This window comes from Chlorocebus sabaeus, chromosome X, assembly GCF_047675955.1.
Source record: "Chlorocebus sabaeus isolate Y175 chromosome X, mChlSab1.0.hap1, whole genome shotgun sequence".
NCBI lineage: Eukaryota > Metazoa > Chordata > Mammalia > Primates > Cercopithecidae > Chlorocebus > Chlorocebus sabaeus.
In genome coordinates this window covers 102,169,638-102,182,354 of record NC_132933.1, presented here as the reverse complement: position 1 = coordinate 102,182,354, position 12,717 = coordinate 102,169,638, and the positions used below count along the sequence as shown (strand labels likewise).

At 43.3% G+C, this 12,717-nt stretch overlaps 1 protein-coding gene and 1 pseudogene across 3 annotated transcripts in view; one reads left to right on the top strand and one right to left on the bottom strand.

Moving 5' to 3' along the window:
• SHROOM4 (shroom family member 4) overlaps positions 1-12,717 on the bottom strand; it is a 246,980-nt gene that overhangs the window by 64,764 nt on the left and 169,499 nt on the right. The window contains exon 1 of one of the 3 annotated variants that reach the window (XM_073013690.1): positions 3,183-3,544. The exons of the other annotated variants lie outside the window; for them this stretch is intronic. The gene's annotated coding sequence lies outside the window, so the exon portion shown is untranslated. Of the gene's footprint in view, positions 1-3,182; positions 3,545-12,717 lie in introns of those variants that run through there. 3 annotated transcript variants of the gene reach the window in all.
• Positions 9,540-9,640, top strand: LOC119622610 (U6 spliceosomal RNA; annotated as a pseudogene).

Sequence of the window (12,717 nt, the reverse complement as noted above, 5' to 3'; positions counted from 1 at the left end):
CTGGTCAACAACTATTTATCAAGCATCTACCAGTAGTAGTACTACGTACCATGGGTATCTACTATGTCCTGCGTTTTTAGGCACTGATGATATAGTGGAAAACAGGATATCTTTCCTATTTCAAGCCTTTTTCCATATTTAGGATTCTTGAGTTCTGAGTTTAAAGTGCGGGCAGTCAGCCTTGGTGCCACCTTCTCCCTAACCATCCAATCCCACACTGAATTCCATTGAGTCTTTTGTTATGATGTTTCTCTGCCCCTGGTTTGCTCTCTCTCTCTCTCTCTCTCTCTCCCCCCCACCGCCCCCCACGTCCATTTTCACTGTTGCCATTAGACAGAACTACAGCTCTTCTTCCAGAACCCACTACCAGCAGCTCCTGTTCTAGTCCAGGCCCTTTATGCCCCAAATACTGCAGGAGTCTGCCAGCCTATCTCTGTTGTTCTACCTCCAGTCACCACTTTTAGGTATATCACGTTAAACGCCAACTGAATTGGGGTACTTTCCTATTCAAGAATCTTCACTGGCTCCCTATTTCTTACTCTGTCCCACATCAAACGTAAACTAGATCAGAGTTTCAAAGTCTTCAATAAGGTACCTTTACCCATCAGCTCAATCTCTCATGTCTCTGTTCCAATCACACCCTGCAACCAGCTCTGTCCCTTTCTGATTCTGTGCCTTTGCTGTTGATATTCCTGTCGATCTAACGCAGGCTCTGGGGCCAGACCACCTTTGTTTGAATCCCAGCTCTGCCACTTATTAGCTCTGTTGCTTTAGATGGTGACTTCACTTCTCAGAGCCCTAGTTTTCATGGCAGTAAAATGGGGACAATAGTACCCAATGGGGTTGTTGAAAGATCAAATGAGACAATGCAAGTGCTTTGAATCAGGCCTGGCAAGGCCTCAACCAATCATAGTTATGACTATGACTGTTCCCTCTGCCAGGAATGCCCCCTTTCCTTTTGTTAACCTAAAACCTACCTGTTCTTCAAGGTACTGCTCAAGTACCATCTCCTCCAGGAAGCTTGCTCTGGGTAATCTAGCCCTCACATTGGGTCTATAATAATATGATAGCTGATATTGCCCATCATCATTTCATGCGTGTCAGTCTCATCTCACTAACTATGCCAAGCCAGTAGGCAATGAGTAAAAAATGAGTGAGACAGATGTAGGTTCAAATCCCCTCTGTCACTTTAGATGTGTGTATCTGTAAGTCGCTTAACCCATCTGAACTTTAGTTTTCTTATCTGAGACAGGAAACAATTCCTATCTGACTAGGTGACTGTGGGGATCAGAGATAGTATTCTCAAAGCATCTGGGACACAGCCTGATGCACAGCCAGTGGTCAGTAAATAGCAGCTACTATAATAACGGTTATTAGCTCAGACTTGTACTTTTTGATGGTTCAAGAGTACCCACACCTAGGGTACCATCCACTTGCCATACTGTGAAACATACCTTACAAAGACTCTTACTTTTTTTTTTTTTTTTTTTTTTTTTTGACGAGTCTCATTCTTGTCGCCAAGCCTGGAGTGCAATGGCATGATCTCGGCTGACTGCAACCTCCACCTCCCTGGTTCAAGCAATTCTCCTGCCTCAGCCTCCTGAGTAGCTAGGATTACAGGCATGTGCCACCATGCCTGGCTAATTTTGTATTTTTAGTAGAGACAGGGTTTCACCAGGTTGGCCAGGTTCGTCTCGAACTCCTGACCTCACGTGATCCACCCACTTCAGCCTCCCAAAGTGCTGGGATTACAAGCATGAGCCGCCATGCCTGGTTGACCCCTTACTCTTTCTAGGATTTCTCCAGGAGTAGGAAACAATCCCAAAGTAGACAGAAGCGGGAAGTGGGGGCTTTTGGGACACAAAGAAAACTAAAGGCTAGAAGAACAAAAATCTAAACAGAGGGAGCTGGAGCCAGACCTACAGCCTTCTAACCCTAGTTTGGGACAGGAGAATAAACTGTCTATATGTTCTGCTATTTGGCCTATTATTAGTCCTGAATAGCCCTAGACTTGAAGTCAGTGCACACTTGCATTCAAATTGTAGTTGTGTTGCCACGGGCAAGTCACTTCTGTGAGTTGAAGATTTTTTATCTGCAAAATGGAGAAGATCACCATCTGTTTTTCATGAGTTATGTTTTGGATTAAATGCAGTCCCATGTGTGAAATCAATCAGCATAGTGCCTGACATACGGAATAAACTTAAAGAAAACACACAGCAAGGACCACTTATTGAACACTTAAGATGTGCCAGGCACTAAGCACTTCACATGCATTAACTGATTTAATCATCTCTCTAACCTTATGTGAAACAGTTATTATTATTGTTATTATTATTAAGACAGGGCCTCTCTGGCTCTGTTGCCCAAGGTGGAGTGCAATGGCACAATCATAGCTCACTGCAACCTCAAACTCTTGGGCATAAGTTATCCTTCTGTCTCAGCCTCCTGAGTAGCTAGGACTATAGGCTACAGGTACATGCTGCTGTGTCTGGCTAATTTTTTTTGTATTTTTTTGTAGACATGGGGTTTTCACCATGTTGGCCAGGCTGGTCTTGAACTCCTGGCCTCAAGCAATCTTCCTGCCTGAGCCTCCCAAAGCGCTGGGATTACAGGCATGAGCCACCATGTCCAGCGGGTAAAAGTTATTATTATCCCCACTTTACAAATGGAGAACAAGAGACGCATAAAGCTTAAGTGATTTGCCAAGAGCACATAGCTAATAACCAGCAGAATTGGGAATGAAACTCAGATCCTCCAGTTTCTTCCTAGGAGACCACACGACCCCTCCTCTCCAAGGAAGAGTCTGTCTGAAAAAGCCTGTATTCCTGAGGTTTCCCATAGCAATTCCCTCAAGAAGCACTCAGAAAAGGGAGGTCTCATTAGTCCTAGAGCTGAAACCATTCCTTCCATAGGCAGTGAAGAGGGAGAGGAGGAGAAACAAACAGAAAAGTAAGAAAATGCCTAGGATCAACCATGCAGCTCTAGGCCAAGATGTGAAGGCAATGACCCCAGTGCTTGCCCTTTCTCCTAAGGCTGGCTCAGGCACTATCAATAAGCACACACCTCATCCCATCCTTCATTACTCCAAAATGCTTTTCTTAGGAAGAAAAAGAAAGAAATATTGAAGGAAGAAAGCAAGAGGGGGAAGAGTGGCAGCAGCCATGGCTACTGGCTGTACCTACCATGGAAGTTGCCCAGGGTGGAGAGATGGCTTGGGAGAGACCGGGGTATCCGGCTAGCTCAGACTCTCGTTGACAAACCCTCCAGCCAGCGTCCTCCCTTAGCTGGGACCCATCTGCCCTCCAGTTAAGACCTTCTGGGGCGAGGGACCATCAGCCCAAGATGCTGAGTGTGATCCAAGGGGCTCAGGCACAGTCAGATTCCAGTTCTAAGAACAGGAAGGAGTAGTACTGAAGGCAAGGTATGACCATCAGCCTGGGTGGACCTAGATATGGCCACAGCCTTAGGGAACGAAAGCCAGTGTCAAGAGCTGGATAGGAGTGAAGACACTGCTCTAGGAACCAACCACACTGGTGGCAAAGGGAAGGATGAAAGGCACTTCCAGTAGCATAAACAGCCCCCCTGCTCCCTACTCCAACCTCCTCTGTGCCCTGGCCCACCCCCTTGGCAGCTCAGAGGCCAATAAGGAAGCTGGGCCCCCAGCCACTGCTAGAACTCAGGAAAGGAGCAAGGAAATGATGTTTGGGAAAGATAAAGCGGGTGTCTAAAAAGAATTTTTAAAAATACACGTAAGTGAGAGAGAAAAATACCCCAGACACATACTCTTAAAAGAATTCCTGTGCTTCCTGGACTGAGTTGACCCCACCCAGCCATCTCTGCAGGTCCTCTGGGCCCCAGAAAAGTACAGATAAGCCAGGACCAGCAGCCTCCAGGTCCAGAGGAGTAGCACTCCAGCTGATTTTATATAGCTGGGGGCAAGTGACTGAGAGATTTTCCAAGGTGAAGGTCCTGGTAAGATACGAAGGCTCACAAACATTTTGGGATGTATTTACAGGGGTCTCCACTTCCTATGGGGACTTGAGCAGATCCAAAGAAAACCCAATTTCACACCAGAGACTTCAACTCTAGAAAAGGTGCCAATGCTGGAAATGTGGTGTTTGGGGTTAGTATCCCTGGATCTGCCATGAATTTACTCTGACCTCTGGCGACTTACTCCCACTCTCTGGGCTTCTGTTTCCTCCCTGCAAAATAAAACATTAAATTCAGTCGTCACAAATGATCCTTCCCGCTCTAGCATGCTATGATGTAGTAGTCCTAGGCCCCAGACTGAGGCTCCAAATGATGCCCTAAGTGATTAGCGTAGTAGCCAGAATCCAGAGCAGCCCTATGTGGATTTGTTGCACCCCCTAAGCCCAGGCTCCGACACCAGGATTTAATTTATCTTGGGGAATTAGAGTCAGGGTTTTTCTTTCATTAACACTCCTAATTCCCTACTCCAGTTTCCCTTGGCCTCTGGCCTCAATTCCAGTAATTTCTGACTCCTGAGAGGGCTATGCAAACTCCCTTAGGACATGAAGTATGCTAGGGCCTTTCCTCTCTGGGGAAATCATGCCTGGAGGCCCCTTTCCCTTTCTTCCCTCTGTATCTCACAGGAGAGCCTGGGTTGACTTTTATCAACTATAATGGCCTCATTACAGTTGTAATGTACAACTTTACAGTTGTACAGTTTTATCAACTGTAATGGCCTCATTACAAAGGGGAAAGTTTGGGAGCTTTGAGGAGCATATGGATCTGGCTTACAGTCTCAGCTCTACCACTCACTAGTTGTTTGGCCTTGGGCATGTCACAGAACCTTGGTTTCCTCATCTATAAAACATGACTGGCATGTGACAGGCACTCAGTAAATGCTGTTTTTAATATTACCCGTATGCAAAATAATAATGAGCAAGGTACCAGTAGCAATAAGAAAACTGATTTCTTCAATCCAAATGAAGATAAAAGAGAAAGGACTAGTCTAAGAAGGCTCAAACGCCAAACCCAGTATGCTCTGGAACAGCACGTCTCAAATTGTAGTGGGCATACTAATCACCTGGGGATCTTGTTAAAATGCAGATTTTGATTCAGCGAGGCCCAGGTTCTGACTTTCTAATAAGCTCCAGAGTGATACTGATGCTCCTGGTGTGATAACCACATTTTCAGTGGCAATATACCAGGGCATAATCTGGTCCAAAAAATGCGTCAGGTTAAAATCTCTTCTCATTTCATTCCTCAGGCCTGGGTGTCCAGCCTTCCTTGCTCTTCTGGTCACCAAATGTCTTTCTCCTTTTGCTCAGTGACCCAGCCCATGCAAACGCTTGCCTGAAGAAGCTTGCCAATCCCCACTTCCTAACAAAATAAAGAGCAACTGGTTTGTTATCAGTGTGACCCTGCCAGTGGCCAGGTGAGGCTGAAGAAATTGTGACTAGAGGTACAAGCATGTTCATAAGGCTGGCTGAGGTAGGGAGAAAGGGTGTGAAGATGAGAGTTGGGATGTCATCAGATGAGGAGTAGGCAGGTGGGCACAGACAGTGTATACTCAAGAAATCCTTCGTTGAGGGAAGATGAGAGAGAAACTTGAGAGGTTCAGCCAGTTTGGGATTTGGGGAAGAGCTTGGGAGATGTGGTGGAGGGAAAAGGGCATACTCTTCCATTTAGCAGAGCTGAGTTCCAGATAACATGATCAAGTATGACCTCCTATGCTCAGGGGACGGTAAATATGACTGCTTCTTTTCCAAGTACTCAGGAGACGTGAACTTGGCATGGGGGCACAGGAAGGTGGGCACATGCAGCAGAAAAGCCAGAAGCTGGCTCCCAGGAGAGGCCTTATAAAGGCTCTTGTGAGAGGTGAGGGGTGGAGGTGGACCAATTCTGAAAGGAGTCAGTCTCCAGCTGCCCTAGTCAGCTGTCATCCCATATCTTCCGATAGCACCATCTGTCTTTGAGCCTGACTCCCAGCAGACCCCTGAAGAGATACTTAGAAGATGAGCAGAAAGAGAACCATGGCTCTGCTCTAATGTTAGGGGAAAAAGGAAAATGTGACCCCTGTTGCTTGTGGTTGTGCTCAACCTGAGGCCTGGACCATAACAGAGTGTGGGTACTTTCCTCTTTTTAAAGTATTTGTATAAATAGAAGCACAAAATAACGTCCTTGATTAGCTCTGTTTATTTTCTGTGGCTCTTCCAGCCTCCCTCCAAACAGCACATTCCACCTGCCCCACACGAAGAAGCCCAAGCTCATTCTGGCAAGCTCAGCAGGAAGGGAAGCCCACAGACAAGCCGGGGGACAGAACAATGCATGGCTTGTTTATCTGACAGAAGAGGGGAAAAGCTGCCTGGTCGCCATGGAGGGACACAGAGCTCTGAAGGCCCACCCCCACCCACTGTTGGCTGGGGTCCTTGCAGCCTGGTAATCAGGAAACCCTTCCTTATTATAGACCCAACCAAGGGGGGAAGTGTGTGTGTGTGTGTGTGTGTGTGTGTGTGTGTGTGTAATTTGAAAGAGAACTTTCAGGACAATGGCTTTCTCATCAGTCTGGGAAAGCTATAATCTGGGTCATCTGAGAGATGAATACTTTCTGGAGAAGGGGCTTTTGGTACCCAGCTCTGCCTCCCCGCCTCCCCTCCTCTCCCCCACTCCTTTGAATAGCCAGTTCAAGTTCTTCCATGTAAATCTGCTGGGTCCCCCTCCACACCCTCCACCTCAGAATCCATCCCTGGCTAAAAAGAAACCAAGGGTAGGGAATAAGAAAAGAAGGGAATGTCCGAGTGGAAATAAAGACTCCTTCCAAATGCTGTGGTGTGTGTCAGGGGTGCTCTTTGTCTTTCTGCATAGGGAGTGATAACTTCATCTGGCTAGGGCATTACATTTGACCCTCTGCTTCCATTTCTCCATTTTCACATTGAAATCTTTAAGACACAGGGGAACACCTCTTTTTCCAAAGAAGGCTGGCAGGAAGTAACCATACAGATGACTCGGGAAAGCTCTGCACATAGCAGCGGGTAGGAAATGCTTAGTACTTTATAAATGCAGTACTCAGGATTTTCTTTCAGAAAGGGCTGGAGAGAAATTTCTAGTTTTTATATATATAGTGTGATAAAACATACCAATCATAGACTTGTTTAACTGATGGAAGAGGGAAAACGCTGGTTAATCTTGTCAATGATCCTAAAGGCAAAGAGGTGGATAGTGAATATTTCGAAGCTTCTAGAAGCAAGGGAAGCAAGTCCAGAATCTGAATAATGAAAAGTGTTTTTTTCCCTCTCCCTTCTATGTACAAAAGTTAAGGGTGCAACACCAGAGGGCTAAGGGAGACTTCAGAGGAGCACATAGGGAAAATGGCATCAAGTTCACAGTGCACCATCTGACTCAACAGATAGCCTTAAAGTTTTTGCCATGATGCCCAGTTTCCTAAACCAACACCCAAAGCGATAAAGAAGGTGGAGGATGTTTGTCCTCCAGCTCTGGTTTCTATCAGTAACATTTATAGCATCCCTTGGGAAAGAGGCTGCAGGAATAATACCAGTTTTTCTTTCTTCCTCCTTGAAGCCCATTATCTCTTTCAGTCCAAACTCACTGTTCGACCTACCACTTTTCAGAGGTCTGATGGAATCCATAAAGGTTTTCCCCAGAGTTAAGTCTCAAAGGCCTCAGAACTACTTCTGGCCACTCCCCAAGTCATCTCTACTACTAAAGACATGGAGCCCTAGGACAATAGCCAACAACAGTTAGGACCCCAATAGAAACAAGAACACCCAGTCACTCTGCTTTGATACAACTTGACAACCAGGAGGAGCCAACACCCAGCAGGGCTAGAGCACAGTGAGCAAGGTGGACTGTAGTGGGAGATGATATTGGGGAGGTGCATGGGCCAGATCATGGAGTTTCCAAAGGCTGAAACAGTTTGAATTTTATTCTCAGTGAAATGGGAAATTGTAAGAGGTAGTTAAGCAGAAGACTAACATGACGTAAGTTTTTTAAAGGTTTGACTTGGCTGATGGATTTAGCGGGGTGGGTCAAGAGTAGAAGAGAGAACCATTTAAAGGAACTATTATAGGTAAGAGATAATGGTGGTTTGTTCTAGGAAAGTAGCAGTCTGGACAAGAACAAGAGATTTGATTAGAGGTATTTTGGAGAGGTAGGGCTGATAGTATTTGTTGATGGACTGAATATGGAGAATGAAGAAAAAAGAATGAGCTATGACACTCGAGTCACCTGGCATCTGTACCTTCTTAGCACAGTATTCCTTCCCGAAACTGAGTCATTAGTGGCTCTCAAAAGAAAATTGGCAGTCTTCACTATTGTTTTGTCCAAGCATTTACAGAGCTCCTCTATCTACATTTAAGGTGTTTGGAGAGGTACTAGGCAACACGCCAAAATGAAAAAGAAATAATCCCTGTGCTCAAGGAATTTAGTGTGGTAGAGGATGGACAAAAAATACCTAGAAGACCATTAAGAAGGATGGATGGAATGTCAGAAGTATCAGAAAGGAAATGCTAACAAAATGAGAGTCAAAAGAAGGAGAGAGCACTGCTGCTTGAATAAAGAACAGCATCACAGAACCTCTGAGCTGATTTTGGAAGAGTCAATACGATCACCACTGAAGATGACTGGGAGAGAGGCCATGCCAGATTTGCATCTGAAGTGGGAAGCACAGGAATACCAGGAAAGAAGAAAACACAGTTTTTATAGGGCACAGAGGAAGTGAAATTAGAATGATACAAGAGCATGGTAGACCTTAAGAGTCAAGTTAGAGCCTTTACTTCACATAATCCAATAGGCAAGAGAGAGCCCTTGGAAGTTCCAGAGTAGGAGAGCAATATGGTACAAGCGGTATTACAGGAAAGTTATTATGGTAACCTTGTGTAGGATAAATTATGTGGATAGATACTGGAAGCATAGAGAAGTGAGTAGGCTAACGGAATTAACACAATAAAAGGTAAAATCAGAGCAATGGCAGTGGGGATGGAGCAGAAAGGAAGAATGTGACAGAGAATCAATAGGGTTGGACTACTAATTACATAAGCAGAGAGAACAGATGGCTGTGAAGCACGTAGAAGGCTGATATCACTAATCTAAATAGCAAAGTCACAGGCAAGAACAAGCTTCAGGAAACATGAGTTTGATTTCAGATATTAGTTTGTTATGCTAGCAAATTCTGTAGGTAGGTGTGCCCAGCGAGCAGCTTAATGTGTGGACTGCAGTACTAGAAAGAGGTTAGGGCACGGTATGGACATGTGGTCACTATCCAGAAAGGCTGTTGCAGTGGATGTGACTGCCCATGGCTAACGTATGCAAAGGAGACAGGGGATGATAGATCTCTGCAGGTCTACAGTTCAGGGAGAAGAGGAAGAAGGGCTGGTAATAGAGACAAAACAATGAAATGCCATTTTCAATGATATTGGCAATACTTTTTGAAGATAAGTGCTGACAAAGTTGTGGGGAACTAGATATACATTGTTGGGTGGGAATGTAAATAGGTACACACTTGCTAAAGGGAATTTTGGCATATGTTATCAGGAGACTTAAAATGTTCCTACTGTGCTTGCTTTGGCTGACATATACTAAAATTGCAATGATACAGAGATTAGCATGGTTCCTGCACAAGGATAATGTGCAAATTTGTGAAATGCTCCATATTTTTACTGCAATTAGTGGTAATGGTTTCACAACCTGGTGAATATACTAAAACCCACTGAATTACACTTGAAGTAGTAAATTTTATGGTATGTGAATTATATTTAAGAAATTTCATATCCTTTGATCCAGTTTTTCCACTCCTAGGATTTTATTCTAAGAAAGCCATTAAAGATGTACACACTGATTTATGTACTTGAAGTGTCTTCCACTGCAGGGTTATTCATAATGGTAAAATCTGGAATATCCTAGCTGTCCCACATTTAGCAAGAGTTAGAACATACTGTGTATTTACATGGAGGAATAATAGTTTGTCATTTAAAATCACGTTTTTGAAGACTACTTAATGATCCTGAAAAAGGCTCACAATACAATGGTAAATTTAAAAATTATATACAAACCTGAACATATTACAAGTCCAATTCAAGAAATGTATATGCATATATATCCATATTCTTACATAGACATGCACATATTGAAAGGCTGGATATAAATGTACTAATATTGTACCAGTGGGTATTTATCTTTGTGTGGTGGAATTAAGGGTTATTTTTATTTTTCATACTTTTAAATCATGTCTAGATTTTATACACTACACGTGTATTACCTTTTAAATAAAAAGAGGTTTCTTTTTTTGAGACAGAGTCTTGCTCTGTTGCCAGACTAAAGTGCAGTGGTGTGATCTTGGCTCACTGCAACCCCCGGCTCCCGGGTTCAAGAGATTCCCCTGCCTCGGCCTCCCAAGTAGCCGGGACTACAGGCACGCAACACCACACCCTAGCCCCCCACCCCTGACAGGCCCCAGTGTGTGATATTTCCCTCACTGTGTCCATGTGTTCTCATTGTTCAACCCCCACTTATGAGTGAGAACATGTGGTGTTTGGTTTTCTGTTCCTGTGTTAGTTTGCCTAGAATGATGGTTTCCAGCTTCATCCATGTCCCCGAAAAGGACATGAACTCATCCGTTTTTATGGCTGCATAGTATTCCATGGTGTATATGTGCCACATTTTCTTTATCCAGTCTATCATTGATGGGCACTTGTGTTGGTTCCAAGTCTTTGCTATTGTGAATAGTGCTATGATAAACATATGTGTACATGTGTCTTTACAGTAGAATGATTTATAATCCTTTGGGTATATACCCAGTAATGGGATTGCTAGGTCAAATGGTATTTCTAGTTCTAGATCCTTGAGGAATCGCCACACTGTCTTCCACAATGATTGAACTAATTTACATTCCCAACAACAGCGTAAAAGTGTTCCTATTTCTCCAAATCCTTTCCAGCATCTGTTGTTTCCTGACTTTTTAATGATTGCCATTCTAACTGGCATGAGATGGTATCTCATTGTGGTTTTGATTTGCATTTCTCTAACGGCCAGTGATGATAAGCTTTTTTTCATGCTTGTTGGCCACATAAATATCTTCTTTTGAGAAGTGTCTGTTCATATCCTTCACCCACTTTTTAATGGGGTTGTTTTTTTTCTTGTAAATTTGTTTAAGTTCCTTGTAGATTCTGGATATTAGCCCTTTGTCAGATGGATAGATTGCAAAAATTTTCTCCCATTCTGTAGGTTGCCTGTTCACTCTGATGATAGTTTCTTTTGCTGTGCAGAAGCTCTTTAATTTAATTAGATCCTGTTTGTCAATTTTGGCTTGTGTTTCCATTGCTTTTGGTGTTTTAGTCATGAAGTCTTTGCCCATGGCTATGTCCTGACTGGTATTGCCTAGGTTTTCTTCTAGGGTTTTTATGGTTTTAGGTCTTACATTTAAGTCTTTAATTCATCTTAATTTTTGTATAAGGTGTAAGGAAGGGGTCCAGTTTCAGTTTTCTGCATATGGCTAGCCAGTTTTCCCAACACCATTTATTAAATAGGGAATCCTTTCCCCATTTCTTGTTTTTGTCAGGTTTGTCAAAGATCTGATGGTTGTAGATGTGTGGCATTACTTCTGAGACCTTAGTTCTATTCCATTGGTCTATATATCTGTTTTGGTACCAGTATCATGCTGTTTTGGTTACTGTAGCCTTGTAGTATAGTTTGAAGTCAGGTAGTGTGATGCCTCCAGCTTTGTTCTTTTGACTTAGGATTGTCTTGGCTATCTGGGCTCTTTTTTGGTTCCACATGAAATTTAAAGTACTTTTTTCTAATTCTGTGAAGAAAGTCAATGGTAACTTGATGGGGAAAGCAATCAATCTAAAAATTGCCTTAGGCTGTATGGCCATTTTCACGATATTGATTCTTCCTATCCATGAGCATGGAATGTTTTTCCATCTGCTTGTGTCCTCTCTTATTTCCTTGAGCGGTGTAGTTCTCCTTGAGGTCCTTCGCGTCCCTTGTAAGTTGTATTCCTAGGTATTTTATTCTCTTTGTAGCAATTGTGAATGGGAGTTCACTCATGATTTTGCTCTGTCTATTATTAGTATATAGGAATGCTTGTGATTTTTGCACATTGATTTTGTATCCTGAGATTTTGCTGAAGTTGCTTATCAGCTTACGGAGATTTTGGGCTGAGATGATGGGGTTTCCTAAATATACAATCATGTCATCAGCAAACAGAGACAATTTGACTTCCTCTCTTTCTATTTGAATACCGTTTATTTCTTTCTCTTGCCTGATTGCCCTGGCCAGAACTTCCAATACTATGTCGAATGGGAATGGTGAGAGAGGCCATCCTTGTCTTGTGCCGGTTTTCAAAGGAAATGTTTCCAGCTTTTGTCCATTCAGTATGATGTTGGCTGTGGGTCTGTCATAAACAGCTCTTATTATTTTGAGATACATTTCATCAATACCTAGTTTATTGAGAGTTTTTAACATGAAGGGGTGTTGAGTTTTATCGAAGGCCTTCTCTGCATCTGTTGAGATAGTCACGTGTTTTTTGTCATTGGTTCTGTTTATGTGATGGATTACATTTATTGATTTATGTATGCTGAGTCAGCCTTGCATCCCAGGGATGAAGCCGACTTGATTGTGGTGGATCCTCTAGATGATTCTAATGCATGCTCATAAGTTTGAGAACCATTACTGTACCATACGTTTTAAAACAGATTTTCAAGTGACTTCTTCTAAATACTGGCTGCTGCTATT